The sequence below is a fragment of the Lathamus discolor genome, chromosome 1 (assembly GCF_037157495.1).
Source record: "Lathamus discolor isolate bLatDis1 chromosome 1, bLatDis1.hap1, whole genome shotgun sequence".
Taxonomy (NCBI): Eukaryota; Metazoa; Chordata; class Aves; order Psittaciformes; family Psittacidae; genus Lathamus; species Lathamus discolor.
The window spans coordinates 123,862,128-123,879,798 of record NC_088884.1 but is presented as its reverse complement, the minus strand read 5'-3'; the positions used below and the strand labels follow the sequence as shown (position 1 = coordinate 123,879,798).

The window sequence follows — 17,671 nt, the reverse complement described above, 5'->3', positions numbered from 1 at the left end:
ATATATATATACACAAATTCATATGACATAAAATATAATCAAAAAGAATAAAATTCAATTCCTATTCTAGGAGATTCACAGAATACTCCAGTTATGACTTTCTAAACAAGTTTTAGGAACTGTCTACAAATGCCCTCATACAAAATCTAGTAGGATCAGGGGAAATTCTTCCAGTTATCTGAGAGGCTTTTTGTTCTTTTTAAAATAGGGGCAGACAATACCAGATTAAATAATTCTGTGCAAATCTCACACAGATCATTACGAACTGCCTTCTCATGATGCAGTTTCACTTTATTCTTGTTAAGCAAATTGTTTTTACACAGTAAGTTTGTGTAGCCCATTATATGATGGAGATACAGGAGAACTATTAAATAAGGCTAAGAACTGCTTACCATTGACCACAGGGGTCTCTGTCACTATCAACTATTCAAAGGATAACAGAAAATAAGTAGCTTCTATACATAACATTCAGTCAGAAAATCCCATTGGTCATTTAACATGAATTAACTTAGGCTCACAAATTACTAAAAAGTGTGCAGTCTCCCAGCGTAATCCTGAAACTAGGCAGTGCCAGTAAGACAAGCAAAGACAATGAATCTGAGCAAAACCTGTTTTTTAAGCAACAACAAAATAAGCTTCTGAAGCTGTACTATTGACAAAAAGGTATAAAACTACAGCTTCCAACTCAGCTAGCTTCTGGGAACATTGATGTGAATGTGACAGCAGAGCTGCGTGACAGAAACTGTCTTCATTGTTACTATGTGACACCACTTGCCTATACCGCAGTTAGAGTGGACCCTCTTACATTCTTTCTGCAAAACAGTTGTTTTGCAAAATAGTGTGCTCCATAGATGAACACATTCATTACTGTATCTTTCTTTGTGCCAGGCTTCATAAATTCAAAAAGAGATGGGTTTATGGTTCTGGAATAGTAAAGCCCCCCTGTTGAACTCAAATTCAATAAACAGAGAAAAACATGTTGTATAATACAGAGAAGACTACTGGCTTTCCAGAAGCAGGAAGTATTTTGCACTGGAAGCAATTTCTAGGACCCGGAAGCACTGGAAATGTAGACGGCCTGTGCGTGAAAGCCCTCTGCTCTCAGTTTGCACATGTCATGCTGAGCCAGATGACGATTCCGTCTACACAGAAGCTATCAAGTTGCTTTACTGAACTGTCCACTTCCCATCTTCCCCCACTGTTACTGCCGCTGAAGGGGTAATCAAAGAATACGCTGGCTGTGCAATCAATGTATAGACTTTCTTTGCATTTCCTGATTGCCATATCTGTTCATTTTTCACCATGTATTTAGATATTTACAGAATCACAGAATCACAGAATCCCAAGGGTTGGAAGGGACCTCAAAAGATCATCTAGTCCAACCCCCCTGCAAGAGCAGGGTAACCTACAGTACATCACACAGGAGCTTGTCCAGGCGGGCCTTGAATATCTCCAGTGTAGGAGACTCCACAACCCCCCTGGGCAACCTGTTCCAGTGCTCTGTCACTCTTACAGTAAAGAAGTTCTTCCTGATGTTAACGTGGAACTTCCTATGCTCCAGTTTACACCCATTGCCCCTTGTCCTATCACTGGATATCACTGAAAAAAGCCTAGCTCCATCATCCTGACACCTACCCTTCACATATTTGTAAACATTGATGAGGTCACCCCTCAGTCTCCTCTTCTCCAAGCTAAAGAGACCCAGCTCCCTCAGCCTCTCCTCATAAGGGAGATGTTCCACTCCCTTAACCATCTTTGTGGCTCTGCACTGGACTCCTTCAAGCAATTCCCTGTCCTTCTTGAACAGAGGGGCCCAGAACTGGACGCAATATTCCAGATGCAGCCTCACCAAGGCTGAGTAGAGGGGGAGGAGAACCTCTCTTGACCTACTAACCACTCCCTTTCTAATGCACCCTAAGATGCCATTTGCCTTCTTGGCCACAAGAGCACATTGCTGGCTCATGGTCATCCTCCTATCCACCAGGACCCCCAGGTCCCTTTCCCCTTCACTACTTTCCAGCAGGTCAACCCCCAACCTGTACTGGTACATGGGGTTGTTCTCCCCCAGATGCAAGACTCTACACTTGCCCTTGTTAAATTTCATCAAGTTTCTCCCCGCCCAACTCTCCAGCCTGTCCAGGTCTCGCTGAATGGCAGCACAGTCCTCTGGTGTGTCAGCCACTCCTCCCAGTTTTGTGTCATCAGCAAACTTGCTGAGGGTGCACTCAGTTCCCTCATCCAGGTCATTGATGAAAATATTAAACAGCACCGGTCCCAGCACCGACCCCTGAGGAACTCCACTAGTCACAGACCTCCAGCTAGATTCTGCGCCATTGACCACAACTCTATGCCTTCTTCCTTTCAACCAGTTCTCGATCCACCTCACTACTTGATCGTCAAGCCCACACTTCTTTAGCTTATAGTTGGCTTTGGCAGGAACCATCTGTTTGTTGCAAAGAATAGTTAATGAAAGAGGCATCTCATCATTAACTGAGACGTCTGGTTGCTACTTCACTGTAAATTCCAAAGAGGAAATCTTGCTTTTCATTTTTTAATAGAAAAGTTGTTACTGTTTTTTTCCTTGTTTTGTGATAATTGTTTCCGTGGGCTTTTTTAAAGCTCTCTAATGAGACAAATGACACACCTTTGCAGAATGGCAGTAGAAAAGCCACAGTGAAAGAAACTTCCTTAACCCCCTTCGAAAGCGCATTTACAGTCTCACACCGCTGGTCATTATGTACATAATATCCCCCAGGTGACAGGGATCCAAACTGAAGAACAACAAAACTTAAACTGCTTTGTGACCCCCTCCACTTTCATAAATGTCTTTGTATTGTGTCTTATAATGGAAAGCGTTTCACTACTTTTCAATAATAAAGAGGCACTATATTCCTGAGGAAATCAGGATTTCTTTTCTGAGTAAAATAACTAGCAGTCTGCAATACACAGATATCTGGATAGAAAGCGATTGGATGGCTAGTGGCAAGGGGGAAAAATGTATTTAATGGAAAGGAAATTTGTATTCTGGTCCAAAAAATGCGTCCCTACAAATTTACGAAAGTCTAGCTGATGCACTAGAATTAGATTAACATAACATTGCTCATTTCCAAGTGCAAAGACTGCATGCAGAAAATGCTTAATGACAATACTAAGAGAAAACTTGCTGAAGCAGTAAGACACAGATGGCCAGAATGCAGCACTGAAACACTACAGGAGTCAAGTTGTACTGGGATGGAGATGAGATATCCCTGTGCACTGCTCTGCTCCGTAGAGGACAAAGAGTGATTGTGCCTACTCTAGAGAAAAAAAGAAATGTTAGAATAGCTATGTGCAGCAGATTTAGGGATGGAGATGTGCCAGAAGAAGGTTCAAAATTGGTTTCTCTTGCCAATAATGAGTAAGCAGATAGAACATTTTAACATATAGATATCATTCTATGTGTAGTTCAAAGAAGAAACAAAACCCTAAAAAATCCCTGTATCAAAAGACCCTGGTGACAAGGAATACATCAATAAATTATTTGGCATTGCTGGATTTACATCATAGCTGCTTTGAGCATTTTTTGCAAATTAATAGTATGTCTGTGTCGAGATGCAAAAATTTCTTTTACTCTCACATGATATGAAGAGGATTTAGGGATTGTTTTAAAATAAAGGATATTGTGAAGGACAGTTGGGGTTAAGCACTAGGGAAATCAAAATAATCTCATTGGTTTACTACAAAAAAAAAGTATTTGGATGACATTGGGGCAAGTCATTCAGTTTTGGCAGATTGCTTCTTTATCTACTTACTACTGAGATTAGAATAATAATATTTCCTCCCTTCTGCTTTTGTGTAATTTGTGTATTTTACTCTCTCAAAGCCAGTATTTTGAAGAATACTGGCTTCTTCTAGCAAAATAGCATATAAATCTAAGCTGGAGACTTTAGGAATCATAATTATAACAAGAGGCATGTTTGTAAACCTATCATTTGCTAGTAGATTATTTGGACAGTACAAGAAAAATAGCTCAGATTTGAGCATGAGAATAACACATGGGGACTCATTTATAACATTTTTATATGAACATCGTTATTTCCAGACAGAACTACCTGTGGTATCTTTACATACTGCATTGAATGCTGATGTGACATGTTCAGCAGGGTGGAATTGTTCAGCTGGTATGAAGCATTGCAGGTAACGTAAAGAAAAAGTGTTTCTGAGTTATAGATATTCATACTAAAGATTTAAATAGCCCCTGAAATCAAAGCTGATGGGCATGTTCTCCCTGCCATAAGTTTTGAACACAAGGTCCAATTATTGTCACTTCAGAGCAACAGGTATTGCCCTTTAATGTCATTCAAAGTTATTGGACTGTTTTTCAACTACAATCAGCGAAATAAGGTCTGAGGCAGGCAGAAGAGGAGCAGTGCATTTATTTCGCAATGGAGAGGTAGAGACAACACAAAGTGTTTGAGCAGCACTTTCTAACTAGTGGCTGTTACACCTGCCATCAGCACATTTTCAAACGTGCTCCTGAACAAGGGAAGATAGTACATGATCCCAAGTTATTTATACACAGTATATCAGAAGCACCTTAACAGAGACAATTTAAGTGAGTGGCATGCCAGTGTTTAACCTTTTTATTTACTAGAAAGGAAATTACATTGGTTCCATACATTTAGACATCTATATCCAAGAGATATTTTAAAATTTTGAAGTGAGACAAACTTTCTGGAGGCTTCTTGTCAATTTTTCAAGAAGTTATTCAGAAAGTTATGAAATAATATAGGGAGTCAAAAATCATATGAAACTGCTTTACTACGATTGAGATACTTTTCATCTTATCACTAAATTAAAGCCTACTTTAAATATCTGTTCTAGGTGTTGCAGATTATTGATACCACAGAAAATTTCATAAGGAAAATTCTACAGCCTTACAGAATTAAATTGAAGACAGTCATAATGAAACACGGCATTAAACCTATAGTTATTTTTTATTGCAGAATTTTGCAACCATCTTATTCATCATGCTGAGCTTTCCAGTCCTAGACCACAAAATATGCTGGGGACAGTTGGCATTATAATCAAACATCCAGACACACAAGCCCAGACATTGACAATACATACGCGCCTTTATGATCTGCTATTTAAGGCTCATTCAAATCCCAGTGAAGGTCATAATCAGTGTCTTGTCAGTACTGGCATGCACTCAGCTAGCTGAAGACTCTGTTAGCATTAATGAGGTCAAGTGCTTAGTAAATGTAACAGGCAGAAAGCAACACCTAAGGAGATTTAAGGATGGATGTATTTATCTACCTAAACTGTAGACCTACATAGTCCATGTTTAGTTGTAGAGAAAAATTCTGAGAAAAAAACAACAGAATAAGTAATCAGAAAATAAGGGATTATTTTTAGTGTAAAAATAATTGTCTGGATTAACTGGCTTGTCCTGTAAGATATTACTCTGGTCCAGCAATCACTTTCTCAAAAGACAAATGCTATGCTTGGCTACCAGCAGAATCTCCTGCCCCCAGAGATCTGCAACTCCTTAGCAGATACTGCTTCAACAAGCTCTATGTGCCGGCTGATGCATGCACTGCCTTTGTACTTTGCTTTTTATTGCTCTAAAGTTACATAAATACAGTGATCTCCCTATGAGAAAACAGCCTATAAAACTGATATCCAATACTATGCACTTTTCACAAAATAAATATATGTGGATGGGCACCTAAAAGCCAGGCACAGAACAAGACAAAAGTATATGCAATTAATATATAGTAAAGGTGGTAATGATTGGCCATTTTGATTTTCAATAACTGAGGCAAGAAATACAAGTTTTTCAGATGCAGAGAAATAACTGGATTGTAATGATGATAATTAGACAAATGTATAAAATCATTGATCCTGAAAAAACAGTAATGCAAAATGTGTGCATTTTTGCTATGGTTAATTGTACAGTGTTCCTGGTCCTCAAACTGGTGCAAGCTATTATACTACACTGCAAGTCTGAAGCTAAGAATTAAATAGTAGTTAATTCTGAATAATCTCCTACTACTCAAATGCCAGGGCTGCCAAAACTACAACCTTCAAATTCCTTTTACACACAGCCTTTTTAGTTATGGCAGTCCTCAGCAGAACCTGCTGCTTCAGCCACCAAGGTCCCCCCAGAGACTCCAGAAATTAGGAATTGCATTATGGTCAGTCCCAGGAGTATCACATTGCATCCATCAGCAGGGGTAGTGGAGCCTACTCTTTACCAGAAAGAGATAACAGATAACCTGGTGTGATGCACAACCTGCAAACCAAACGCAGGCAGTCAAAAAAGCCCAGTTGCCAGCTCTCTGGTGCAGAAGGAGATGGCCAGCAGTATTTGGCAATGACAGCAACATAGCTATACAGGTATAGGAAAATGTTTCCCACATCTATGCCAAAAGAGGATTCATTGGGTAGGTCTGGCATCTGCTGACTACTCTCATGAAGAGCAAATCCAGGTGCTAGAGACAGAATGTTGTTTTGTCTGAAATAACTGTTAGAGACACCAGCTGCATTAGTCTCTCTCTCAGCAATTCAGTCAGTAATGGTGCTGAATTCTCCTCGGTTGTAAGCTTGCATATACCAAGTACATCCTGTAACTGATAATGAACAAAAAGGTACCATAGCACAGACTGATTTTGTTATAAGGCACTTAGCAAACATCTGAACTATTAGGTACAACCTATGAAAATAAGTCCAGGAACTGCTGCTCAGAATTAAAAATCCAGCCAGTAAAAACTTCTTGTCTAAGTGTTTCTCAAAAAAAAAAAAAATATAAACTTAGTGTGGTGGCTACAGACAACTGAATTTTTGAAGTAAACTAATCCAAGACTTTTTCTGATTATAGATCACTGCTTCCAGAATCATGCAATCTAATAAATAAAAGGATATACACCACTGAATGTGGCTATACCACAGAATAAGTAATAACAGTAAAGACAATATCACTTTCTCCACTATTCATAAAACCCTCCTTTAGGCAGTCCCAGATCTCAAGATACAATCAAGCATCTTGTTTTATAACCTCTTCAGTGGAATACTTTCAATTTTCACCCTTTTCTGTGATTCAGATCTTTCTAGTGAAAACAATAGAGTGACAGTCTAAGCACAAATCAGGTTGTGCTGTTTTTAATGTGTTTCTGAGATTTCCTCCCAGCTACATAATGTGTGTAGATTATTTACAGTCTATAACTTTCAAGTACTCTCAGATACAGGTCAGAGGCTAAAAATATCTTGAAGGCAGATTTGGCAGTACGTGGTAAAACCAGCAGTTTAAGACCTGCTGCATGGTGGCTTTGAACAGACCGAGAGAACTGTTTCTGCAGGAAAACTGAAGTAGTTCTCCTACTGAAGTAGCAGTATTCAAAATAGGTGTCTTGTGGCGAACCCCACCGGTCCTGTTCAGATGTCCTTCAGTCACTTTGAAAAGTTAATTTAGATAGTGAAGAGAATTGACCAAATTTAAGGGCACACAAGCAGGCTGAATCTACAAAATTAAAATTGCTAACAAGCTATTCTTCCTCAAGAATCATAGAGTCATAGAATAGTTAGGGTTGGAAAGGACCTCAAGATCATCTAGCTCCAACCCCCCTGCCATGGGCAAGGACACCTCACACTAAACCATCCCTGCCAAGGCTTCATCCAACCTGGCCTTGAACACCGCCAGAGATGGAGCACTCACAACCTCCCTGGGCAACCTATTCCAGTGCCTCACCACCCTAACAGGAAAGAACTTACTCCTTATATCCAATCTAAAAGAAGAATGAGTGACTCCTGCCTCATGTTCATCATTGCTAGAAGCACCTACACAGAATTACACAGTCTTTCTGGATCATTACAGTGAATCAACAAATAACAGACACAGGGCTGCGAGCCAAGACAATTCACAGGAGCTGACATTTGGATATTTGTTTAGATAAATGCAGATGACAGAACAGGAATTCTTTAAACCAGTTCTACCTTTGTTTGAAGTTGTGTTCACTTGGTCAATTAGAAAAAGATTATAATTAATAAATTGCTGTTTTCTGTTGGCTGGCTCCTGACAAGCATTTTGTATTTTTCAGTGTTGCTGTTCTCCTAGTGCCCATTTTTTCATTATTATTTTGCTCCCCTGTAATCTTTCTTACTTTCTTCTAGATACCCTGGGAAATGTCTGGATTCTGCATGATTAAAGTTAATGGGAGCTTTGCCATCAGCTTCAATGAACATGGGATCATGCTCTGCGCCAAATTCCATAAACTTTCTAGTAAGCCACAACACCTGTTTTCCTTCTCCTCCCATGCCCCATTTCTCTTCATTGCACATTTTTTCTTTGCCCTGACACATATTAATCCATGCACTGTATCTAATCCATCATGTTCATCTTTCTTCACCAGTTATGTTGTTGTAGCTTTATGCCTGGACTTAGTAGGAGAACGTGAACTCACTTTTAAAAGTGCTACTTTTCATACTGCCAAAATAATGTCAGTGCATCACAGAACACAAGTCCAAAATGCAATATCTTTTCATGCATCTTGATTTGATTTTAATTTTACTTACAGTCCCACTTGGAAAATCCCCACCTTATACATTTATTTCTAAAATGTTCTTATACCCAAGTGTTAAATCTTTGCCATTGTTCAGTATATTGAATTCCAGTCTCCTTCTTCCTAGCAAATGTAATGAATGTACTTCATTATTTCTGCCAAAATGTTTCAATATTTAAACTTGAGCAGTGCCTCATTCTTTGAGCTAAAACCTTCCTTGGAATTTTTAGTTTAAGACCCCCAGTTTTAATTAAAGACAAGTCTTCTAAAAACACCTATCGAGACAAGCAGAACAAGTGAAACTATCTTAGGAAAGCATAGAGCTTCAGCTTTAGATTAATCGTGACTAAGCAGAGCAAAAGCAAAGATGATCATTTGGGAACGATCACTCGGGTCAACAATCTCAAATACGGATTAATCGGGGCGGGGGAAGGGGGGGAAGGGGTTAAAAAAAAAAAAAAGTGCTTTGGGAACAGTTGGTTCCTATTGAACCAAGACCTACTGCTCTGTTTCTTTAGCATATCCGCTCATTTGTTAAGACCTTTTATTAGCTGTGTGAATGTAATCCACTACTTCATCTCCAAAATGCGTGACAGGCCAAGCAGCAGGTGAAGGACATCCTTTATTCAGCTCCTTCTGACTTCGACTTTATTAGAGTGATACATCATTCAGCATTCCAATTAATGTCTATCCCAAGAGATGTATTGTATGGCTTGATATTTACTCTAAAGTGTTCTTTGAATTTGCTGTCTATAGAAACAAAGTACACTGCCATTGTCAGAAAATTTATCTTCCCCTACTGTTCTGTGAAACGCAGGCTTCTATTCCTGGTGGTTTATAAGACATAATCCTTTTCCCCTCCCACATTTTCTTGGGAAAAATAAAGCCTGAGCAGCTACAGTACTAAGTAAATGGCAAAATATTGCATATCCATTCAAAATTAAGCTAAACACAGTATAAGTGTGCTTAACGCTCATTGCACAATCACTGCTTTTGCTCAAAATTAGGACACTGCCTAAGAAAGGCAATGACACCAAATATTTAATAATTGTACTACTAGAGCTGATTTTTATCTCTTTATCACTAATTCCCAAATAAAATAAAAAAAAAAAAAAATCAAGCAGCTTAATCCAATCCAACATTAGCACCAGATTGCTGGAGTCTCTGATAAAGTAACCTGAACTGATGCATCAAAGAAATTGCCATCTTGTTGCCTCCACTGTACCATACTTCATTTTTTATCAGCTTATAAATGACATCATTGTTGTTTCTTCTTCTGAAGATCAGACTCAAGACCAAGAGAAGTGCTCTGAAGCACTAAAACCATAGCTAAGAGTTTCAACAGCAACATCCTCACAAAACAGAAAACCAGTAGACTTTTTTTCAATTTCCAACAGATGTAAGAGCAGAGTACTAAAGCACTGCCCTCAAATGCAGAAAAGAGTATTTTCTCCTGAGCAGCACAAGCAGATTGGAGACATAAAAGGGATAAAAGCACTTTCACAGCAACCCACATTACAATTCACTGCCTTCCAGAGCTGCTATCCCTTCCCCATCATACAAACCCAGGCAGCATTCACTGCAGCTGCCCTCATGCGGTTACATGTGTATCCTGTGTTGGTTTTATTTCCTTACCTTAACTTCTATCAGAAATTCTTCTTTTCAGCCCTCTGTTAGGCACCTGGTGCTTTTCAGTAACCAATATGTTTCAAATTAAATAATGGTTTAAGCCCTTGGAATGTTTAAAAGTACATTGGGCAGCACTCAAATAATTTTATGGGCACAGAGATTGGGAAACAGGTTTTTATTGTTATATTTTATCCAAATAAGTCTTTTACAGTTAAAAATTATGTTTCTAGGGATATTTTTTTTCTTATTTATAATTTGGAAAAAAATAAGCCAGTACTTCTTTTGCCCCCTCTTCCCCCTTTATTTTTTTTTTTTTAAATTAATAACAAGATTCAGTTTCAGGTGTTATTAAACCATGGAGAGAAAGATCTGCTTCAGGGTAAGTTCTATTCTGTGTCACCATGCTGTAAATCAGTACTTAAAATATTTCTCATCTAAATTTCTTGCTATTTTGAGGATTTGTTTTGTTCAGTGATCAACATCACTGTAATTAATATTCTGCCAACCTTTTAATCTACATTCACAAACACTCATGTTATAAACTAGCAAGCTTATAGTAGCGCAATTAACTTCAATGTCAAATGAAATGCACAAACCCCACTTGCACATCAATGGAATCACCCATTGTGGATTGGTTTTGGGTAGACAGGGAGTAAATCACCTGATAATCTAATGAGGATGGATTGCATAAATAGTTCCACAAAAAGCAAACTTGCATAGATAGTGCAATAAATTGGAATGATCAATGGGACTAGCACCGCAGTAAGATCAAAGACATGAGGTTGCAACAAGCTTTTTAATCACCAGACCTTGCGCTGGCTTAACCACTTCCCTTAAATGCTCTCGTCGCTCTGGACTGGAGATTTTCTACTTCTTTCTGCCTTACACCATTCGAGTCCAGTAGGATACAGCCTCCAGCAGCACCAGAAATCAGGCAAAGTGCAAACAAGACCACTCTGAAGATGTGTCTGCTTGAGTTAGGCAGCTCTACATGCCGCTGCATGAGGTCTTTGCCACTCTGGTTTCCCCACAAGCTTGTCTGCTTACAGTCTTGTCTTTTTCAGGAATTATTCACCAGAATTGTGACTGCACTTCTGGGAGACCATCCCCAAACCTTCAGTGCTGTACCATGTTCGTTTCACAAGCTATCACAGCAATTTTGCCAGAAGAGCTCAGCAAATGGAATGAGAACAGAGTCTGCCTGTCTCATCTCATGATCTTATCATTCCTATGCTACAGTGCCTGCCACTAATCTTGGGTTTGTTGTTGGTTTAAATTTTCAAGTTCTCCTTCTGCTTTGAAAAGCTGCTCATTCTGCATTTACTCTCCTCAGCTTCTTCCTCCTCCACCCCCAAACCCAGTATCACTGTTATTCCCTTCCCAAATTTCTGCTAACCTTCATCCTTCCTACATCAGTACTCCATTGCCAACATAATCCCATAATTTCTTCTCTGTATCTCTTTGAGTTTGCAAACTTAAAATCTTAAATTTGCAATTTGCCTTTCCACCCACCAGAAGCTTCTTCCTAAATATGAGCTTCCTTCCCAGGTGCTCTCCATTATTTAATCTTCCCCAAATGTTTGTTTCATTCCTCAACAGTAGTCAGCTGCTACAACTTCTTTCTCACCCATGTAATTCTTGCAATGACTCTGTAGAAGATGCCAAAAGAGAGTGTTGAAATGCAGTTAGAAATAAGTGTGGCTTCTCAGAGGGGAGAAAAAAAGGAAAGGAAAACAAAATGCTCTTTGCACCTGATTCATACATACTACATCACAATTCATCAACAGTTAATATTTTATTGCTTATCTTTGCATTTCAACTTCCCTCCACTGAAAGAATTAACAAGCATGCTGACTGTGCCTCTCCAGAGAAAGGCAAGCTTAGTTTTCTATACAGCATAAGTGAAACCTTTTCTTAGGGTGAGGGAGAGGGAATTCAGCATGCAACATAGGCATGATATACTTTTCAGTAACTTTGGGGGTTTATTTTTAGGATTTAGGGTATTAAATATACCAAAATAATAAAGAAACTTTATACTCAAGAAAAAGAGCCACATATCTGTATACTGAAAACAAAGAAATATATTTTATTTGTATGGGGGGGGGGGGGAATGAATTTTTTTTTTATTGGTTTGTTTTGTTTTTTCCCCTCCAGTGTTTAGGGCATGAAGATTAAAGATTCCCAGTGAGACTTTTAAGATAAACCTGAATGCCTGGTACACTTTGAGAACATGACCATTATCACCAGCTCAGCATGGTTTTGAAGGGGTTTTTTAATCTTTTTGGAAAAAGTTTAAAAAAATCCCATACTTCTTTATTGCTCCTACCCTGAATAAGCTGAGATGTCAAGGTAAACACAAATGCTTGAAGAAGCAATTGCTCAACAAAGGATTGCAGGATTTTCTCATAAATATGCAGGTCAAATTACTGCAAATGTGGAGACAAAAAATTATTACTACCTAGATTTTTTTATTTGTCTTGTTTTCAAGATAAGAACCATGTCACTTTTCTCTATCTGCGAATTTCAGTCAGCTGCTGTGTCTTCTCAACTTAGTAGCTTTGCAGACCACCTTAAGCACTATGTGCATTTCTCACTAAATTGGTTAAGATTTGCTTGTAACTCCACAGTTAATCCATTTTACCCTGGAAAACAGAAAGTCAGATTGCAAAGCTGCTCAGTCTAGTTAACTAGCCAGATGCAAAAGATTTGCAGTGGGAATTATTTGTACAATTGTTTTCCTTCTTGGAAATAGAACCCCATAATTAAAGAAAAATCCTTATGGGAAAAAGGAAAGGAACTACATCACCACCCAAAGAATTGATGGGCCAGTGTAAATCCAGCCTAACCAGAAAACAGATGAATGCTACTGCAGTCATCACCACAGTCTGACTATATGTCTAAGTTACAGAAAAGCAAAAAAAGAGAAAATTAATATCAGATTTGTTATGTTTCACACAATAAACTGTAAATAGCAACAAAATTAATTTTGGTTGGAAATTGTAAAGCAGTGGTGGGCCCAGATTCTGTAACTTCCACAGAGACTGAGCCGACACTCCACTGCAAAACAGTGATATTAGTATTTCATTCACCCATGACTTAAAAGATGCTTCTTAATTTTTATTTATGTTGGGGGATTTCTGATCAAAGAGAGACATGCGCAGTATTTCATTTGTTATCTCAGTAAGTCATTCTGGAATCCAATCAGTTTAGCAGCGAAGCAAATTTTGATTCTTTAATTTCCTTTTGTTTCGAGAAAGCCATTCTGCAGAATTTGCTAGCAAGAACTGTGAAAATTACTTATATGGAAGACTTCTGTCTTGAGGCTCAACCAGTCACACTGACCTTTCACATCTTACCTAATATACATTCTTTATATGTGAAAATAAAATAACATATGCAATGACTCCTGCTTTATCCACCACCTGGAACTGTGCAGTACCATATAAAGCATGGAAATTATCAAATATATAATATTCTGTTGACATAAGACTCTAGCCCAAAAATCACAAAATGAAACAATAGGATTAGCTTTTCTACGTTCAAGTGAAGATGGCTCCTGACTTGCATGAAAAAGTTAAATACATAAAATTAATATCTTTATTATATCTCTTGCTCTATATGCAGGTGTAAAGTTATCTTTCAATCAAGGCTGCTAGCCTTATACTTCAAAATAATGTCTCACTCAGAAACCAAAAGGATAAATGCATTTGTGTCAAAGTGTCAAGTCAAAACACATATCAAACAACAGATGTTAAAATACGTTTTCTAACCAGCTATGGTTGAAGTACAGATATTTTTATTATCTATTTAACAGGATTCTAAAATTCATATTTTTTTACTTGCTGACAATATGACATAATAAAATGTCCTAAATGCAAGACATATGTGTGGCATTAGGAATGCAGGAATTTATCCTGTGACCCCTTTGGCAATCAAAAGCATGAAGTGGATTTCATGGAGAATTTTCAACTGAGTTATCTAAGGCCATACTATCAAGCTAGGAAAGGCATTTTTCATAAATTACTTAATTCAGTTTTCACTTTTGCTTTCTGTTTCACTTTAAAAGAAAACCCTGAGGCTAGCAATACTGCAGTACAATGCAAAGCCATGCTAGCTTGTAAGAGGGTTGTATTCAAGGTTAGTTCCACTGTTGAACTCAGCTGCAAGAGCAGGTCCCTACAATGCAAGGGACTAGGGAAGGAAGCATAGTGCAGGAGGTTTCATCACGTTAGCAAACAAGAAGGAAGATGTACAGTCAGGATAAAGACATTACAGCAATTAGTCACTGAAATGCAGTGTTAAGCATTCCTATACTTTTAACGTATATGCTTACATTCAGAGAGTCTGTTGAGAAACCAAATAATGAAGTGATTTTATGACAGAGTCAAAGCATGAATATAAGAAAATAGTAATACCAAACAGAGCCATTACATGAGAAAACAATCTAAGTATTTCTGTTAACCCCCTGTAAGCCAATGTATAAATTCTTGTTCCCTGTGAGTATGTTCTATACAGAAGCTAGGCAGGAAGAAGGAAAAGGTAGCTAAAAAAAGCTGATGGGTGGACAGGACAGAAACATTAAACAGAGAGAGAGAGACTGCTCTACTGAGGGAAATACTATGATAATTAAGTGGGAGATAGAAAATGAAGGCCTGAGAAACAAAGTTGAGCAACTATATAGGCTGTAGGAAGGTAATTGACATAGTGGATTCTTGAGGGACATGTGGGATTACTGGTGGTTTCTTTGGTTTACAGCAGCTCTTCATACCTAGACACCAGAAATACTGAATAACACAATTTGGAATGTCCAACTAATCATTTACTGACTGAAAACAAAAACAGTTTCACTAAGGACCATTTCTGATTACACAAAAAAAGGAGCTGCAAAGCAGATGAATTGAATCAAAACTTAGATTTAAAGCTGAGTTCAACATGGTCTAATTGCAGTATTAACTTTTTTGTCTTATAACACTAAAACTGCAACAGAGCAATTTCCCTGTTTGAGTCTTGATTAAAGGAGCAGTACAAAAGTATTAACTGGAACTTCCGCTATGAGCTCAGGGCAGAAGATCCCCTACAAGTTTTATTTATATATTATGGGGAAAAAAGAAATAGTAATAATAACTTTAAAAAGGAGAGGAAAAAGCTTCTTTGTATATTACCTGACCTTACTGAACATTCAGATGTATTAACCTTTTTGTACTGCCTATATTTGAATGCAGCAATCACCTAAATATATGAAAAAGTAAAGAACAGTACAGTGCATGTTAAATCAAATGTTACTACAGGCTTATCTGTGCCTGAGCTAAATCCAGAAAGCCACAGCAAAGCCTGAGAAAGAGGTGGACCTAAACCACACACACCACAGAGCTTCCTTGTGTCCCAGAAATATTACTAAGCTGTTACACAGGCTTTTGCTCATTGGAGAAAGAGGAAATGAAAAGGGAACATCTGCAATATCTAAAGTATTCTAAAGGGAATACACGGGAAGGATGTTTCAAAGCTATTTGAGCTAGTGTCAGACAGGAATAGGGCATACAAAACCTATTGAAGAACGTTAAACTACATACTAACAGAGTTTAGCTTATGAAATAATTATTATGGCATGTGACAAATATATACACAGTTCTGAAAATTATTAAACAAATGGGAAGAAGCAAGAATCAAACTCAGTGGACACCTCTTGATCTAAACTGGTGTTTCTCCCTGATGTTAGATGTTTGCTCACAATAAGAATAAAACAGTTAAGATAAAGCTATTGTTTCAAAAGAGCTTTTAATACCTGCCTGAAAGCATTTATTTGTTGAAGTCAGTGGTAACCTCTTTATGCAGGTATTACATTGCCATCTAGTGTATGCAGTATTGTAAACCCAGGGAAACATAAAGCAGCTGAACTTTCTCCTTAGCTGGCTTTCCTCAGTACATTTTATCTTGCAGAAAGACAGATTTCCTCCAGGTTACTCAATCTCAAGGAACATACAACTGGTGTTACAAGAAATTTAGCACCATAAAGAAAGCACTACTCTAGAAACAGCCACTGTGCTGAATCCCGGTGCGTGCATTCAGTGCATATATACACTGGAAGTTTTAGGGATGTCAACCATTCTCATGCATCAAAGGGTGCTTTGAATTCAGTGGTTCCCTGGAGGGAAGAGTGTTCACCCTCAACAGTAACATAGCCACCCTGCTCTGGAGTGACACAGGGTTGAGGAGAAGGGAACGATCCCAGTCTTCCTCATAACACTTTCTGTAACTAATTAAACTGTGATCAAGAAAAGGACAGTGGCTAAGCTGCATCAACAAGGCCCTGGATGGCAAGGAGGCACAGTCTACACTGCACTGGCAAAAGCCTGGATTGCTCCACGCAGGAGCCACAGGATGTTCCCACCGTGTTCTTCCAATTCTGTTCAAAGAGGACAGGCTCGGGAGACTGGGGTTTCCCACAAGCACACCACCCTGTCTGAACTGCTAGCAGTACACCCCTGGGTACTATATTTCCCTGCATTACATGTTAAAACTCCCCACATTCACTAGCTGTGAACATTGCTAGAGGCACGGCACGCCTAAGTTAAGAACAGGAGACATTTGAATGCTTGTAAAAGTGGAGCTTGGCCATTTTGACTTCTTGCAACACCAACTGCTGAGCAGTGCCCCACCATACATTTGAACACACAGGCTTCAATCCAGTTTCAGAATTCGAGCTTTTAAACCAAGACCTCTGAAGCACATGCCTCTCCAATCTTTATGGTAAGATTCATCTTCTCTAGAAGAGTTCTTTCAAAACACAAACAGGCTCAGATCTGGAATAAAATGCTTGTAACACACTGAAGGCTACAAATGAATGAGTAAATGCACTGGCACTATATTAGAGAGGCCTTGGCAGGCAGGCTCACAGAGAGGTCACTGACACTGAGCACTCCCTCCTTCCCACCCAGTTCTTGCTTGAGCTCCACATGCTGCAGTAAATGCTGAGTGAAAAATAAAACCTATGGTTTTCAAACTCACCCCATCTGCCAGTTCACCCGAGAGAGAAACACAGGCTCCACTGGAGAGAAGAAAACAACAAGAAAGAATCCTTAGAAAGGGAAGAGGTATCTCAAAAACATGCCTCTGCTTCAACATCTGACTTCCCAGCTAGGGAACTGAAGAAGCTCCTTTAAGCCCCATCATCAGTTACAAATACCCTGTTTTACAAGAACTAGCTACAGCTGTTCTTTGCAGTAGCTCATCATTTTAACAGTGTATCAAGGGCCTAATGTTAAGTGTAACCAGTACATTTTACCTTCTTTTTGCAAGCTCTCCAGGCTTGAATTAATGGCTCTTCTTGTTAACGCATTTGCTTACTTTACTGGTCTTACCGTATGATATATTGCACAGGGTGTAATAATAATAAATGCATTTAATAGCCTGTAGCCTTTTGTTTGACCACTACATTACACACTCATATTTGTTATTACTACAATTAATATTCAAAATACAACCTTTATCAAATTCAGTCTTGG

At 38.6% G+C, this 17,671-nt stretch overlaps 1 long non-coding RNA gene across 1 annotated transcript in view; it reads right to left on the bottom strand.

Annotated features, from left to right (window-relative positions):
- The window catches only part of LOC136007344 (uncharacterized), a 97,540-nt gene extending 80,256 nt beyond the window's left edge, over positions 1-17,284 (bottom strand). Inside the window, exon 1 of the long non-coding RNA XR_010609642.1 lies at positions 17,175-17,284. This is a non-coding gene — a long non-coding RNA (uncharacterized LOC136007344). The remainder of the gene's footprint in view (positions 1-17,174) is intronic.
- Between the last annotated feature and the right edge of the window lie 387 nt (positions 17,285-17,671).